General features: G+C 43.4%; 1 pseudogene; it reads right to left on the bottom strand.

Moving 5' to 3' along the window:
• LOC112578552 overlaps window positions 1-14,677 on the bottom strand; it is a 38,197-nt pseudogene extending 23,520 nt beyond the window's left edge.
• Between the last annotated feature and the right edge of the window lie 2,443 nt (window positions 14,678-17,120).

Raw genomic sequence — 17,120 nt, 5'->3', positions numbered from 1 at the left:
GATGACATGAAACAGCATGGCAGCCAAACACAATGGCCTTGTAGCTTGACTGAGATTCAACTTTGTTATCATAAGCCACTGAGATTTGGGAATCTATTCACACTGCACACCTTTGGGGGCTGATCAACAATGGGCTGAGTCTTCCCATCATTTTTTTTCCATTTCTTCCCTTGAAAGAAATTCAAGGCCATAATTTACTAAAATATCAGGGATCAGCAGCACCCAAACCATACCATTCATCAACAAGGCAATCCAAGATAGGTCCTGGGAAGAAGAGCACATAATCTTGATGTAGTTCACCTTTGTTCCAGAGAGAAACACATTTCTCTCTCAGCGAGTGATGAGGAAACAATTTCTGTCATATTATCCTTTTAGTTTAGTTGAAAGTGAAAGTGAAGTCATTCAGTCGTGTCTGACTCTTTGTGACCCTATGGACTGTGGCCCGCCAGGCTCCTCCGTCCATAGGATTTTTCAGGCAAGAATATTGGAGTGGGTTGCCATTTCCTTCTTCAGGGGATCTTCCTGACCCAAGGATTGAACTTGAATCCCCCACATTGCGGGCAGACTCTTTACCGTCTGAGCCACCAGGGAAAAGTTGACACAATTGCAAATCTACACTTATGTATAAATTAGCCATATTATAAACATAGAGCCCCTGCCCTTTAGGGGCAAATCAAACACTCAACGTTATACATACAGACCTGAAAAGCTCTAAGTAAAGGCAGTTCCTTTCTATTGTTCAGCCTTCTGTAGTGAGAGTCGGAGTCTGTTCCTTGGTCCAGACGGCTTTTCTGAGTCTCCTAGAAAGATAGTGTCTAATGGGAGGTAGATGAAGTGGAGTGGAAAAGCATCCTGGGAGCAAAGACCTAAACTAAGATATCAGGTTCTTGGAATACTTTGGAATACTCTTGGAATATTTTTTGGCAGCATCATTTGAATGACAATCGAAACGTTTCATTAGGAATCTCATGACTTTTTTTTTTTTAACTTCTGTTTGTTCATGAAACTGTACAAATATTTTTTCAGATAGAAAACAAGGGAGTTATAATGTTTAGTGTTTAGATACTTCTAAACACTTGTTATAGTGTTTCAGTTCAGTTCAGTCCAGTCGCTCAGTCGTGGCCGACTCTTTGCGACCCCATGAATCCCAGCACGCCAGGCCTCCCTGTCCATCACCAACTCCCGGAGTTCACTCAGACTCACGTCCATCGAATCTGTGATGCCATCCAGCCATCTCATCCTCTGTCGTCCCCTTCTCCTCCTGCCCCCAATCCCTCCCAGCATCAGAGTCTTTTCCAATGAGTCAACTCTTCACATGAGGTGGCCAAAGTATTGGAGTTTCAGCTTTAGCATCATTCCTTCCAAAGAAATCCCAGGCCTGATCTCCTTCAGAATGGACTGGTTGGATCTCCTTGCAGTCCAAGGGACTCTCAAGAGTCTTCTCCAACACCACAGCTCAAAAGCATCAATTCTTCGGTGCTCAGCCTTCTTCACAGTCCAACTTTCACATCCACACATGACCACAGGGAAAACCATAGCCTTGACTAGATGGACCTTTGTTGGCAAAGTAATGTCTCTGCTTTTGAATATGCTATCTAGGTTGGTCATAACTTTCCTTCCAAGGAGTAAGCATCTTTTAATTTCATGGCTGCAGTCACCATCTGCAGTGATTTTGGAGCCCAAAAAATAAAGTGTGACACTGTTTCCACTGTTTCCCCATCTATTTCCCATGAAGTGATGGGACCAGATGCTATGATCTTCATTTTCTGAATGTTGAGCTTTAAGCCAACTTTTTCACTCTCCACTTTCACTTTCATCAAGAGGCTCTTTAGTTCCTCTTCATTTTCTGCCATAAGGATGGTGTCATCTGCATATCTGACGTTACTGATATTTCTCCCAGCAATCTTGATTCCAGCTTGTGTTTCTTCCAGTCCAGCGTTTCTCATGATGTACTCTGCATATAAGTTAAATTAGCAAGGTGACAATATACAGCCTTGACATACTTCTTTTCCTATTTGGAACCAGTCTGTTGTTCCATGTCTAGTTCTAACTGTTGCTTCCTGACCTGCATACAAATTTCTCAAGAGGCAGATCAGGTGGTCTGGTATTCCCATCTCTTTCAGAATTTTCCATACTTCTAAATATTGGCATATTTTTTAAAAAGATACAGTGCTTTAAATTCACGGCCATTAACCTTACTAGAACAACTGCTTGTTGATCCTATTCTGTGTCTCACCACAAGCCCGTTCTCCTAGACTTTTTCACCTCCCTTCTCAAAACACAAAATTTTGGTACTTGTGCTGCTTAAATTCTGGGGGCATGAAAACCAAAAATAAATCACCATGCAAATATACTTTTCAGATAGGTGATAAAGATAATAACAAGGAATAAAGAAGGAAAGGGGGTAGAAAAGGAGAGCGAGAGATAGGAAGCGGGCAAGTCTGGGAAGCTTTTCTGATAAGATGCCATTTAAACACAGAACAAGAATAAGAGAGGTAAGCCACGTGGGCACTTGCAAGAGGATCATTCCAGGCACCGGGAACTACACGTGCAAAGGCCCTGAAGCAGGAGTGTGCCTGGTGTGTTCAAGGAAGACAGTGCAGCTACAGTGGAGAAAGAAATGGGCAGGAGTGGCAGGAGATGAGGTCAGGGAGGTGGCAGGGAGCAGCCAGAACACACAGAACCTTGCAGAACATGCATTTACTGCCCTTGCTCTTAGATAATGACATTACTATTTACTTACTGCATTGAAAAAAATTGAACCAGTCACAAGTGAACTTGTCCCTCACCACCCCACCCACTACCCTATCTGTATCTGTGCCCTTACAATTTGTCTTCTCTCCTCTGACCATGGAAGACTGCCCACACTCCCGCCTCAACTCTTGAATGCTAGCTCACCCCCTCTGCATGTCAGTGACATCAACACTATTCTACCTGTGGGTGGCTTCCTACCCTACCCACAGTAAAATCCTAAGTTGCCATCTTCTATAAAGTTGTATGGTGTTCTGGCTGCTCCTTTCCATCTCCCTGACCTCATCTTCCACCACTTCTCCCCCTTACTTCTCTGCTCTAGCTACACTGTCTTCCTTGCCCTTCCTTGAACACATTAAGCACACTCCTGCCGCAGGGCCTTTGAACATGCAATGCCCTGTACCTCAAATGATCTTCCTACAAATGCCCACATGGCTTACTCCTTATATATTCTTATTCCTGGTTTAAATGTTATCTTATCAGAGAAACTAATAAGATGTGACTACCCTCCTTCCTACCTCTCTCACCCTCAATTCCTTTTCCTTTTTTATTCTCTATCATTACTTTTTCACCTCTTATATTTACTTATTTGTTTATTTTTGGTCTCCTCTCCTCCAAGAATGTAAGTTCCATGAGCACCAAAGCTGTACTTTTTTCTACTCCTATGTCCCCAATGCCTAAGACAATATCCAGCACATATTAAACACTTAATATTTGTCAGATGAATAATTAAGAAAAACAAAATATAAAATCTTTATTGACTGCTTACTCCTTGCCTTTATTAATGCTTTACATTATCATACTTTATGAGGAAAGCATCATCCCCCTCTTACAGAGGAGGAAACAGAGACTTAGAGAGGATATGGAACTTGCCCAAGGTCACTCGCTGGTACATGGTAGAGGCCAGTCTCAGTCCCACATCCATCTGCCTCCAAGTCTGAGTGCCTAGCCATCATACACTAATGACCTTGTCTTGCCATGATTCTGGCAAACTCCCTAGTGAGCAATCTATTAATGTATTCTTAAATTAGAAGCTAAAAGTAAGGAAGAATTAATAATTAAATGTTACCATAAAGAAGAACTAGATAGATCTAGAAGATGATGAGCTCTAAATGGAATGAAAAATAGATTTGGGAATTCTGTTGATTTTCAATCTTCCATATTGGGTCTAAAACCAGGCAGATAACATTTTTATGCTTAAACAGTGACCTAATATAAAGCCTAAGGCCCCCAAATAACTCAGTGCCCTTGACCGTTCTTAAAGACAAACAAACAAGAAAACCTCTGGTCAAGTTTCTTTCCTTCCTCCCCTGTCCCCTCCCCCTTTCCTTTTCTTTTTCTCTCCCTCTCCGTACCCCCACCTGTGTGCTTAGTCTCTCAGTCATGTCTGACTCTTTGGGAGTCCATGGACTGTAGCCTGCCAGGCTCCTGTGTCCATGGGATTCTCCAGGCAAGAATACTAGAGTGGGTTACCGTTCCCTTCTCCAGAGGATCTTCGTGATCCAGGGATCAAACCCGGGTCTCCTGCATTGCAAGCAGATTCTTTACCCTATGAGCTACAGGGAAGTTCCCTTTTATCTTTCTATTGAGGTATAAATGGCACACGGGTCAAGTGTGTTTCTGACCAGCCTTTGACCCCAACAAATGAGGCTGGCAGAAAGGACTGCTGTGTGTTGAACGTATCTTCTAAAATTGTTTCTGATCTAAGCTATCTGGTGGTGTCACTGGAAAGTTCAGAGAGTGCTGCGTCACTCTGAGCATATTCAGTTTCTCTGGAACGAGGGCCTCGTTGGCTCTGTCTTCCACAAACAGCAACATATCTTATTAATAGGGTTCTTTCTCTACAGGGCCATGGATTATTGATGGATCTCACTGTTAAGCGAGGCCCCTGTTGCCTTAGACAAATATGACACAGCTTTTCAGCTTCACTTCAGCAGGCCCAGATGTCCCCTCCAGTAGCCTACTTGTGTACTTACCCCAGGCAATGTGAGGGTGGCTGTTGTTTATGCTACCTCTTAGAGGAAGAGCAGCTTTTCCCTGGCTGAGTGTGTAGAGTGGGTGGGAAGGGACCTGGCCGTTGTCCTCATTGCTCTGGAGAGACATCACTCTCGGGTACCTCTCAGGTTGACCAGGAAGCTCTCTTTAGACGCAAATCTTTTTTTTTTTTTTTTTTCCAATTTTAATATATTTAACCTGCCATTTTATTTTAATTTTTAAATTGATTTAGTGTTAGTTGCTCAGTTGTGTCTGACTCTTTGTGACCCCATACACTACTCTGTCCATGGAACTCTCCAGGCAAGAATATTGGCGTGGGTTGCCATTTCCTTCTCCAGGGGATCTTTCCCACCCAGAGATCGAACCTCGGTCTCCTGCACTGCTGGCAGATTCTTTACTGCCTGAGTCATAGGGACCCATTGTCTTAATTATGGCCTATTGGCGTCAAATACCTTCTCTTCAAGCTCTTTCTCATGTCTTTCTTTTCCTCATGTAGGTATTTTAATACAGGCAAGAATGCACTGAAACATGCAAAGGGCTGGAAGCTCTACTGTAAGACAGTCACCAAAAAAATGCTTTTTAGTTTTTTTTCCTAGCTTCTTTTCATACATGCTTTAAGAGCTGCCCTGTTAGGAGCACAGTAGGACAGACCCGCATGAAAATCACTGTCACTGTAACTGGAAGAAAGGAAATCCTGAGGTTCCCTAGTGAAATCTTTTACAGATGAGGAAACAGAAGACAAAGATAGACTCTTCTATCTTTGCCCAGATGCATAATGGCAATTACTGGTGGGGCAGGAATTGAACTTGTAGCCTTTGACCTCCCCCTTCAGTGTCCTTCTAATTGTACAGGCTGCTGGCTTCCTCAGGATGTTGGTTCCTGCTGTTAGTGTCACGGTCACTCTGTGCTCCATGGACCTGGCTAATCTTCCTCCAGCGCATATCCCAGCTCTAGGAATTTGGACTCATAATCTAACATCTGGCTAGTTGGTTATCAGATTTAGAAAAACTGTCAGTCTCCTAAACAGTTGTGATAAATTATATCTAATAACTACTATACCCTGCTGACACCTGAATTTCTATTTGATTATTCAGTTCAGTTGCTCAGTCGTGTCCGACACTTTGAGACCTCATAGCTTCCCTGTCCGTCACCAACTTCCAGAGCTTGCTCAAACTCACGTCCACTGAGTTGGTCATGCTATCCAACCATCTCTTCCTCTGTTGTCCCCTTTTCCTCCTGCCTTCAATCTTCCCCAGGATCAGGGTCTTTTCCAATGAGTCAGTTCTTTGCATCAGGTGGACAAAGTATTGGTTATTAAAGCATTTGATTATTATTAAAACTAGTTTATATCAGAAGTAACCTTTTATACAGCTATATCCCAGGGCTCTACTACTCATAACTCAGCACACCAATTCTACATTTCAAACATGAGCAAACACAGCCACAGAAAGGGGAAGAGAACTTATTACTTACAGATTAGGTATTAGAATGAAAAAGGCATTCAAGGTAAGTGAATCTACACTGAAAAAATCTTTATTAATATGGCAGGGTTTTTAAAAAATTTTTTTAATGTGGACTATTTTAAAAGTTATAATTTGTTATAATATTGATTGTGAGATATATATATATTTTTTTTTGGGGGGGGGGGCCCTGAGGCATGGGAGGATCTTAGCTCCCCAACCGGGGATCAAACCCACATCCCCCTGCATTGGAAGGTGAAGTCTTAACTATTTGACTGCCAGGGAAGTCCCTAAGATGGTAGTTTTAAAGATGGCACCAAATACTTTTTATTCCTCCCATCAAGAGGTAGGGTCTAAGTCTTCTGTCTACTAAGTGCAGCATGGTCTTCGTGACTTACTTGGAATCCACAGAACACAGCATAAGCAGTGCTACGTAACTTCTCAGGCTGGGCCAAGAGAGGTCACCCAAACTTCTTGGTCAGTGAAGTCTGAAGTGTTGTGCAGGAAGTCAGACAGCCCTGAGACTGCCATGCTCAAGCTCATCCTGGAAGTGATCCTCCAAGGCCCAGCTATTTGGATCACTGTGCATTCCAGACACCTTGGCCATTCTAACCATGACTGCTGGTCTAGGGCAGACACTGTATAGCAGAGAAGGGCTGTCCCCCTCTGAATTTCTGACCCACAGGACAGCAAAAATGAACAAATGGATGTTTTTTATTTTGTACGCCTCGGTTTTGGGGTGGTGTGTAACACTGCAATAGACACTGGAACAGTTCAACAGCTCAGTGTTTCTTTGTTCAGATTTCCGATTCTTCACACTATGGTGCACATTAGTTTTATTTTCCCACCCTTAGAGAACAGTTTGCATCATTCTTCAATCCACTTGCATGTTCCCATAGTCTTTTTATAGCCTTTACGCTTGCATTCATGTCCACACTGACATCTCCTCTGTGTCTTTAGAATCTGTAAACACATACTAGCTATCTAACTCAACATAACTGAAATCACAAAAATGATTACAATTTTATGGTTACCACTGCAAATAATTCCTCTGAAATAATTATAAGAAACATAACTGATCTATAAAACAGTGAATATTTTAGTTTTAATAACCAGTTCCCACCACTTTAGTTACTCCTACCTTATTCTATCAGAGATTTTTAAAAGTCATTTATTCAAAGATCTCATAAAAATGAATAATGTCAAGGGAATGTTAGCTGTCATACATTGGCTATTCCATAGAAGCCAAATCCCAGAAAGATGCATTAATAGTATATTTAACATGCCTTACACACAGGGAAGAAGCTTCCAGGTAGTGGTAGTAGTAAAGAACCTGCCTGCCAATGCAAGAGATATAAGAGAAGCGTTTCGATCCCTGGTTCCAAAAGATTCCCCTGGAGGAAGGCACAGTAACCCACTCTGGTATTCTTGCCTGGAGAATCCCATGGCCAGAGGAGCCTGGAGGGTTACAGTCCATGGGGTCACAACGAGTTGGGCATGACTGAAGTGACTTAGCACACATGCATGCATACACAGGAAATGCCCAGTAATACCCAAGGAAGATGAGATTTCAGTGTTGATATCATTGTAACAGAAAAGGAAAGTGGAACACTGTCAAGACAAAAAAGAATACGAATGATTCTGAAAAATAATTATGACTTTAGTTGTTTATATTATAATTTATAGAATCCACTGGCTGTATGACCTGTCTTCCCTGGAGCTATGAAGTACTGAGTTGATAATGTTTGGAACTTCAGGATCTCAAATATGATATCAATTCATCATTTAGAGTTATAGAGCTTCTATCCTTTTTAAAAAATATTTGTTTTCAGTTTAGTACAATCACTTTACAATGTTGTGTTAGTTTCTGTACAACAAAGTAAACTGGCCATATGCATACATCTAACCCTTCCCTCTTGAACCTCCCTCCCATTCTTTCCATCCTACCCCTCTGGATCATCACCGAGTTCCAAGCTATGAGCTTCTATCCTTCTAACACAGACTATTTTTTTTACCAGGATCCATACTGTTATCTAATTAGCAATAGCCAGAAAGAGTTTGCCCTTTGTAACTTGAAGATATGTGTGTGTGTTCAACTATTCATTCTGGCATATTATAATCAATGCAGGCTTTTATAGAATATATTCAGATATGGCAATTGATCTGATTGAGATGACAGTCAAAATGAGTAAATCCAGTTCAAATGGACCTTGCTTGTTGATTTTCCCCTCATCTCAAGAACCTGGACTTAATTAAGTATATAAAAAGTTCCCATTTACTTCAAAGCATAGTGGGTATGTATTTCGGACAATCAAGAGATTTACTTTCAATATTGGTTGATATCATTTTTGGAATGACACTCTTGTTAGCATACTAGCAACACAAAGATAGTTTAACAGATTTGTTCAAATTTCTGAGGTTATTGGCCAGCTCCAAAGAGAACCTAGGGATTACCCAGGACGTTTTACTTTTGGAGTATTTCTTTAGGTTTTTTTTTCAGTTGTTGTTTTGTTTTTAATATTTGTTTGGCCATACTGTGCGGCATGTGGGATCTTAGTTCTCTGACCAGGAATTGAACATGCCACCTGTGCATTGGAAACTTGGGAGTCTAAACCACTGGACCTCAAGGGAAGTCCTGGAGCATTTCTTGAGTGGGAATAAATGAATGATTGCTGCCAAACCAGAAACTCCTAGCTGCCTAGCAGTGTAGCATCCCAAAAGTTTTCCCTCTTTTTCAGAGGTCCTCAAGCCCTTATTATGTAATTAAAAAAAAAATTCCATCCAACTAAAATTATATTATTTCTCTCAATCTCTCAGAATCCATCATGGTAAGAAAATCTGATAACCTCACAGAACCACTAATATTCTCTCAAGAGAATTACCATGAGGTGTGACAATCACATTGATTACAAAAACTTCGAATCAGCTATAGGTATTGGTGATAGGCAAGTAAAACCAAGGAGTTTCCAACATGAACTGAAATTTGTCACCCGCTTCTGGCATTCACCTTCCTGTACACAGTTGGGATGCCAGTTAACATTTTATGCCACTGAGAAGGTGTTACATAAACTTGGTGAGGCTGTTGCTGCAGAGATTCTGCATTTCTAAGGGGAGAAATCTCTTGTTTTGGACAATTAAGTGCCCTGTGGTTCTCTTTGGCATTTCTCTGTGCAAGTCTCTTAGATGTCTCATCTTTTCAGAATTGCGTGAGTTGATTCATGCAGTGCACCAGGTTGGAGGAATGCTGAGATGAATTTTTTTCTTGCTAGATTTCAGGGCTAATTTTGCAAATGCATTGTTATAATGGTTATGTTCCCTCCCCACATCAGCGTGCTGAAATGTCTCACTCTGAGAGAACAGCGAGACAACTACTGTGCCAAAAGTGGCAGCTGGGGAAGATTAAAAAAAAAAAAAAGTACAGATAAAGGAAACAAGGGCTGAAAGGTAAGAAAGACAGCTGGGAGATTTAAGAGACGTGGCTTCTAAGCAGCTGAAAGAGACAGGAGTCCAGAAAGAGAATGTTTGCAAGATAAGAGGCTTTGTGCAATCTGGAGAAATATGCCAAAGATGATAAGAAATGCAGCTGTTAGGAAAGTGTGAATTATCAAGATTCCCGGTATGCCCTGGATGGAAGGCCATTCCCCATGTGTGCTTGAGGGGCGAGCACAGAGACTTCTTTCACAGGTCAGTCTCAGTCCTCAAACTGCAAATACGTACCTCCCACTCAGCCATTCCCAAGCTGCTATGGCTCCTGGTTTGGGCACTATTTCTTCATCAAGTTCTCCTTTCCTCCTTTGTCTTTTCTTAACTGGCATGGAGACAGTCAAGCTCACTACTCTAGCTCATGCATGGCAGATGACTTGAACCATATACCTTTAATATCCATATTCTCCATTTAAACTCCATGTTGTTATTATTAAAGTTGGCAATATTTATTACAAGTGTATAACTATTTGACATTCTTTGACATATACTCATTCAATTTTATGGTCATTTCTAATAATAAATCACAGTATAATACATTTTCCCCAAAATCACAAATGGATGGAGGTCAAGATGACTAAACAGTCATTATAACCCTTAGTATACTGCTGCTGCTGTTAAGCTGCTTCAGTCGTGTCCAACTCTGTGCGACCCCATAGATGGCAGCCCACCAGTCTCCCCCGTCCCTGGGATTCTCCAGGCAAGAACACTGGAGTGGGTTGCCATTTCCTTCTCTAATGCATGAAAGTGAAAAGTGAAAGTGAAGTCGTTCAGTCATGTCCGACTCTTCGAGACCCCATGGAATGCAACCTACCAGGCTCCTCCATCCATGGGGTTTTCCAGACAAGAATACTGGAGTGGGGTGCCATCACCTTCTACGTAACCCTTAGTATAGTGACTACATAAAGGTTGACCACAGAAATTAAATTCAGAGAATGAGCACAGAGGCATTTGTGCTATGCTATCTTTATATGTATCTTTATATATTTTAAAGGATTTTAATCATGTAAATAACTTGCCTCAGGGTCCTTAGATTTGGTTTTGAAGGGTCTATAGATTGAAAGCATGTTTGTTAAACTTGCCTTAGAATTTCTGAGACAATTCCTAGTGACACAGAAGGAGACTGCTAAAATAATCCTGTGGCACTTAGTCTTTGGCAATGACTCAGACCTGGGTTTCAACTCACAGTTCTATCACCTTCAGTTACGACTTTAAGGAAATTATATCAGCCTCCAAAACAAGTGAAGATAATAACGCCAAGTCTATAGTGAGACTGTGAGGATTTAAGATAATGTATGCAGTTATTTATATTAGCCAAGATATGGAAGCAACCTAAGTGTCCATCAATAGAGAAATGGACAAAGAAGATGTGGTATATATACATACTGAAATACTACTCAGTCATAAAAAAGAATGCAATAATGCCATTTGCAGCAACATGGATGGACTTGGAGGGCCTCATGCTAAGTAAAATAAGACAAATATTGTGTGATATCACTTACACCTGGGCTCTGAAAAATACAACAAACTAATGAATAAAACAAAAAAGAAGCAGACTTAAGAGAACAAACTAGTGTTTACCAATGGGGAGATGGAAGAAAGGAGAGGCAAAATAGCAAAGAGTAAGGAGAGTGAGAGGTACAAAGTATTAGGCATAAAATAGGCTACAAGGATATATTGTATAACACAGGGAATATATTCAATATTTTATATATGATAACTATAAATAGAGTAGTCGTGTTAGTCACTCAGTCGTGTCTGACTCCTTGCAACCCCATGGACTATAGCCCACCAAGCTCCTCTGTTCATGGGGTTCTCCAGGCAAGAATACTGGAGTGGATTGCCATTCCCTTCTCCAGAAGATCTTCCCAACCCAGGGATCAAACCTGGGTCTCCTGTATTGCAGGAAGATTCTTTATCAAGGGATCGAACCCATGCCCCTGCATTTGGAGTGAAGAGTCTTAGCCACTGAGTCACCAGGGAATTATAAATAGTAAAACCTTTAAAAATTGTGAATCATATGTAACATATGTCCATGGGATCACAAAGAGTAGGACACAACTGAGTGACTAACACTTTCATATTTCATATTTTCAGGTATAGAACAGTGGTTTACAATTTTTAAAGATCATGTTCCATTTACAGTTATAAAATATTGGCTATATTTTCTGTGCTGTACAATATATCCTTGTAGCTTATTTATTTTACACATAGTGGTTTGTACCTCTTAAATCCCTTACTCCTATGTTGTCCCTCCCCCTTCCTTTCTCCCCACTGGTAGCCACTAGACTGTTCTCAGAGTGCTTGTTTCTTTTTTGTTTTCTGTTTTAATATTTATTTATTTGGATGCTCCTGGTCTTGGTTACTGCAAGCAGACAGGATCTTTAGCTGTGGCATGTGGGATCTAGTTCCTTGACCAGGGATCTAACCCAGGGATCCAATGGGTTGGGACCCTGTAGGAGTCTTGGCCACTAGCCCACAGGGAAGCCCCACATGGAGTGTTTTTAAATTATCGATTGATGAAGTAGGCAGAGTACAGAAAATTTGGCATTAGATTTTGTAATATTGGTCTCCACTGATTAGCAGGTACACAAACTACAGTTAGATGTCAAGTGAAAGGACGAAAGAGTGGATTTAGTTGTAACTGGGAATGAATCGGACTTGTTCAGAGCAACACTGAAAGCTTCCTCAGCCCCCTGGAATCTGCTACTCCCATTCTTTTCAGGCAATCATATCCATGTGCAGGAATTTTGCCTCCACTAATTCAGTGGTCACTTGCTCATATGTCACAGGAGATTGAGGACCAGTGGCTCTGTCTGAGGAACCCAGGGGAAGCACCTAGGGTTCATGAGAAAGAACAAGTCCAGAAGCAGGTGGTGAGGTGGCCGGCACAGAAGAGGTGGTTTCAGGCCACCCCACCTTGAAATCTGGTTCTGTGCCATGCTGAAGCTGTGGCTTGGGGCAGGCTGCTCACGGGGCAGTCGAGGATACCATGGAAAGTGAAAGTGAAGGTCGCTCAGTCGTGTCCGATTCTTTGCCACCCCAGGTCCATGGAATTCTCCAGGCCAGAATACTAGAGTGGGCTGCCTTTCCCTTCTCCAGGGGATCTTGCCAACCCAGGCATCGAACTCAGGTCTCCCGCATTGTGGGCAGATTCTTTACCAGCTGAGCCACAAGGGAAGCCCAAAAATACTGGGGTGGGTAGCCTATCCCTTCTCCAGCAGATCTTCCCGACCCAGGAATAGAACTGGGGATACCATTACTTACTTCACATTTAAGTACCTGGTACCCGACGTGTGGTTAGCGGTGCAAGCCGCATCCCTTCTTCAACTTGGTTACTTCTCCCAAAGACCCATCAGTAGGAGTGACCCGCATTGAGGCAGAAACATGTGCAAATAGAGACATGCAGAGCTCACCTTTCTTCACCACACGAAATCTGTTCCTGCATTGAAGGAAACTATACTGGTTAGCAAGGTAAGTACATTTTCCTTTAATCTCCCCCACCTTTCGCTCTCTCTCTTTTTTTAAAGCCCCTTGGCATGTCGGATCTTATAGTCCCCGCCAACCACCCCCCACCAGGGATCAAACTGGTGCCCTTCGCAATAGAAGTGAGGTGGCTTAACAGCTAAGACCGCCAGGGAAGTCCCGTGCCACCGCCCCCCCCCCCCCCCCCAGCTTGTTTGCTTAAAATTGAAAGTGACACGGGATGAAAGGATGCTGTCCTATCCTTGGAGGGCCAAGGGCTATGACGAAGCTCCATCTGGGACTTCCGCAGGCACTAGTGTCTGCTTCTAAACTCTCAGTTACCAAGAATATACCTTTTTAAAAAAAAATGTCTAAACTTTTCGGAGCATAGTTCAAAAATTCAGCTGTTGTTCTGTATTGAATTAGAAAACTAGATAGCTGATCAGTGTAAATAAATAAGCTGCTTCTCCTCACCCCCAGACGAAGTCTCCTGCCGCAGAGCCCCATCCCCTCGCGGCTCCTGCTCTCATGGCCCGCTTACAGACACGTAAGTCACGTGTGGTCCCTGCCACACGTGAGCTGCCCATAGGCAGGTCCACGCCACACGTGACCCACTTATAGGCAGGTCCTCGCCACACGTGACCCACTTATAGGCAGGTCCTCGCCACATGTGAGCCGCCCACAGGCAGGTCCTTGCCACACGTGACCCGCTTACAGACAGGTCCCCGCCACACGCGAGCTGCCCCCAGGCAGGTCCTCGCCACACGTGAGCTGCCCATAGGCAGGTCCACGCCACACGTGACCCACTTATAGGCAGGTCCTCGCCACATGTGAGCCGCCCACAGGCAGGTCCTTGCCACACGTGACCCGCTTACAGACAGGTCCCCGTCACACGCGAGCTGCCCATAGGCAGGTCCTCGCCACACGTGACCCGCTTACAGACAGGTCCCCGCCACACGCGAGCTGCCCCCAGGCAGGTCCACGCCACACGTGACCCACTTATAGGCAGGTCCTCGCCACATGTGAGCCGCCCACGGGCAGGTCCTTGCCACACGAGACCCGCTTACAGACAGGTCCCCGCCACACGCGAGCTGCCCCCAGGCAGGTCCTCGCCACACGTGAGCTGCCCATAGGCAGGTCCACGCCACACGTGACCCACTTATAGGCAGGTCCTCGCCACATGTGAGCCGCCCACAGGCAGGTCCTTGCCACACGTGACCCGCTTACAGACAGGTCCCCGCCACACGCGAGCTGCCCCCAGGCAGGTCCTTGCCACACGTGACCTGCTTACAGACAGGTCCTCGCCACACGCGAGCTGCCCATAGGCAGGTCCTCGCCACACGTGACCCGCTTATAGGCAGGTCCCCGCCACACGTGACCCACTTAGGTCCTCACCACACATGATCTGCCCACAGGCAGGTCCTCACCACACGTGACCCACTTAGGTCCTCACCACACGTGATAGGCCCACAGGCAGGGTCCTCGCCACACGTGACCCGCTTATAGGCAGGTCCTCGCCACATGTGAGCCGCCCACAGGCAGGTCCTCACCACACGTGATCCGCCCACCTGACTCCCACTCCATCTCATCCCTTTCCACCTTGTTTTCAGTTAGGGCACGCTTTTTTTCTTTTCTTCATTGTTTTCTTCTACTTCCATTTCACACCCCTCCTTTCTCAAATTTCAAAATGGACACAAGACAACGCAGAATGGAAGTGCGTACTCGTTAAGATGCTCCGAAGAATCTTTTCTATCTTCTTCACCTCACCTGAGGCACCTTGAGCACAAGTGGTGCGGCTTAGAGAGTTTCAGAAAGTTAAACATGTTTATACCTGGTTGCGACTGTCAGGTGAACCTAGTTTAGAGATAAGAGATGCTATGCTATGCTATGCTAAGTCGCTTCAGTCCTGTCCGACTCTGCGACCCCACAGACAGCAGCCCATTAGGCTCCTCTGTCCCTGGGATTCTCCAGGCAAGAATACTGGAGTGGGTTGCCATTTCCTTCTCCAATGCATGAAAGTAAAAAGTGAAAGTGAAGGCGCTCAGTCGTGTCCAACTCTTAGCGACCCCATGGATTGCAGCCTACTAGGCTCCTCCGTCCATGGATCCTCCAGGCAAGAGTACTGGAGTGGGGTGCCATTGCCTTCTCCGAGAGATAAGAGATAAGCCTCATTATTTCTGGGCTTCCCTGGTGGCTCAGCAAGTAAAGAACCTGCCTGCAATTCAGGAGACACGGGTTCGATTTCTGGGTTGGGAAGATTCCCCTTGGAGGCATAAATGGCAACCCATTCCAGTATTCTTGCCTGGAAAATCCCATGGACAGAGGAGCCTGGTGGAGGACAGTCTTTGGGGTCACAAAGAGTAGGACCTGACTGAGGGACTGAGCACAAACACACATACTTGGCAAAAGGAGGTTTTTGTGTTTCACGCTCACTCTGGAAGACAGTTTGAAATATTTGCCCTTTTATGAACATATTATCTGAGCTATTAAATGAAAAGGAATTACAATTGCTACTCAATCCCTCCTATGATGTAATCAGAATGACCTCTGAGAGTGGAAACAGGAAAAACAATGCACACACTCCAACTCACTTAAAGTATATTGATAGCATATCAATGGCTTAGAGGTAGTATCTTGGATTTTAAAAAGCTATGACATTCATCTCCCAAGAGACAAGTAACTGGAAAGAAGGGTACTGTATTTAATTTTTGGCTGTGCTGGGTCTTCATTGCTGCCTGCAGGCTTTCTCTAGTTAGAGACTGAGCTACTCTCTAGTTGCAATGCCTGGGCTTCTCATTGCAGTGGATTCTCTTATTGCAGAGCACAGGCTCTGAGGTCCGCCGGCTTCAGTGGTTGTGGTGCTTGGGCTTTGTTATCCTGTGGCATTTGGAATCTTCCTGGGCCAGGAATCAAACCTGTGTCCCTTGCTTTGGCAGCTGGATTCTTGCATTGGTCCATTAACCAATGGACCACCAGAGAAGTCCAAGAAGGGTACTTTATAGACTTTCCAAGAAGGGTACTTTATAGACTTTCTTTCTGAAGAAGTTGGTCAAGAATTAGCAGATACTGTGCAATTTTGAGACAGAATTAATACATGATATCAAAGCTAAAAGTCCTTTGTATTTAAAATTTCTAAAGTGCTTAAACATGTATTATCTAATTTCTTTCTCATTTTGTTTTGTGATTGGGATTTCAAAGTCTGGAATGTAAATGATTTAGCTAAAGTCATTACTGAACTTATAAAATTCAACTTGGACCAGATATCCAAAATGAAACCTCTTCTGTATGAAGTGTTTAAGCAAAGGGAAGTTAGAATTTCCATGGAAACAACCTGGAACTCTTGAAGGGAAAAAAGAGCACAAAAGCATAAAAATGCATTTACTTATTTTTTTGGTTCTTCTTCACCTCTGCCCCTGTAAACTTCAGACTGTCATCTTAATAAACGCTTTCAAGCCTCAGAGGGAATTAAGAGCAATATTTGACAGGAGTGAGGAAGAAGCTAAAAATATAGTTCCCTGTGAGAGAAATATATTCCATAATCTTTTCATCTCCCCTTCCTTCTCTTAAGCAATCCCTCCATCTTTCAATGTGATTTTTGTGCCACTCACACTGCACAGCAAGTTTAGCTGTGACTTGGTCAGGAAGAGGAAAGATAACACCATAAAATAACGATTTTGCCCTCTTTTGGAAGAGTCATTTCATAGAAGACAACAGAGGTCTATTTCCAAATTAATACTGTGTATATTGCCACAGTATAACTTCCATTTGTCTAACATTCAAAATTTCTAAAATGCTCTCGTATCAGTTAACTCATTTGATCAGTACAATCTGAGAGATTAACAAAGCAACATGTTAGGTATTATCAGCTTACAGGTTACCACCATAAAGGGGTACAAGATCATCCTGCTGGTAAGTAAAGAGGACTCATCCAGCTCTTTGAATCTCAGACCATCGTGTTCTCCAACT

This window comes from Bubalus bubalis, chromosome 2 (genome assembly GCF_019923935.1).
Source record: "Bubalus bubalis isolate 160015118507 breed Murrah chromosome 2, NDDB_SH_1, whole genome shotgun sequence".
Taxonomy (NCBI): domain Eukaryota; kingdom Metazoa; phylum Chordata; class Mammalia; order Artiodactyla; family Bovidae; genus Bubalus; species Bubalus bubalis.
This window is presented reverse-complemented; position numbering and strand designations above follow the sequence as displayed.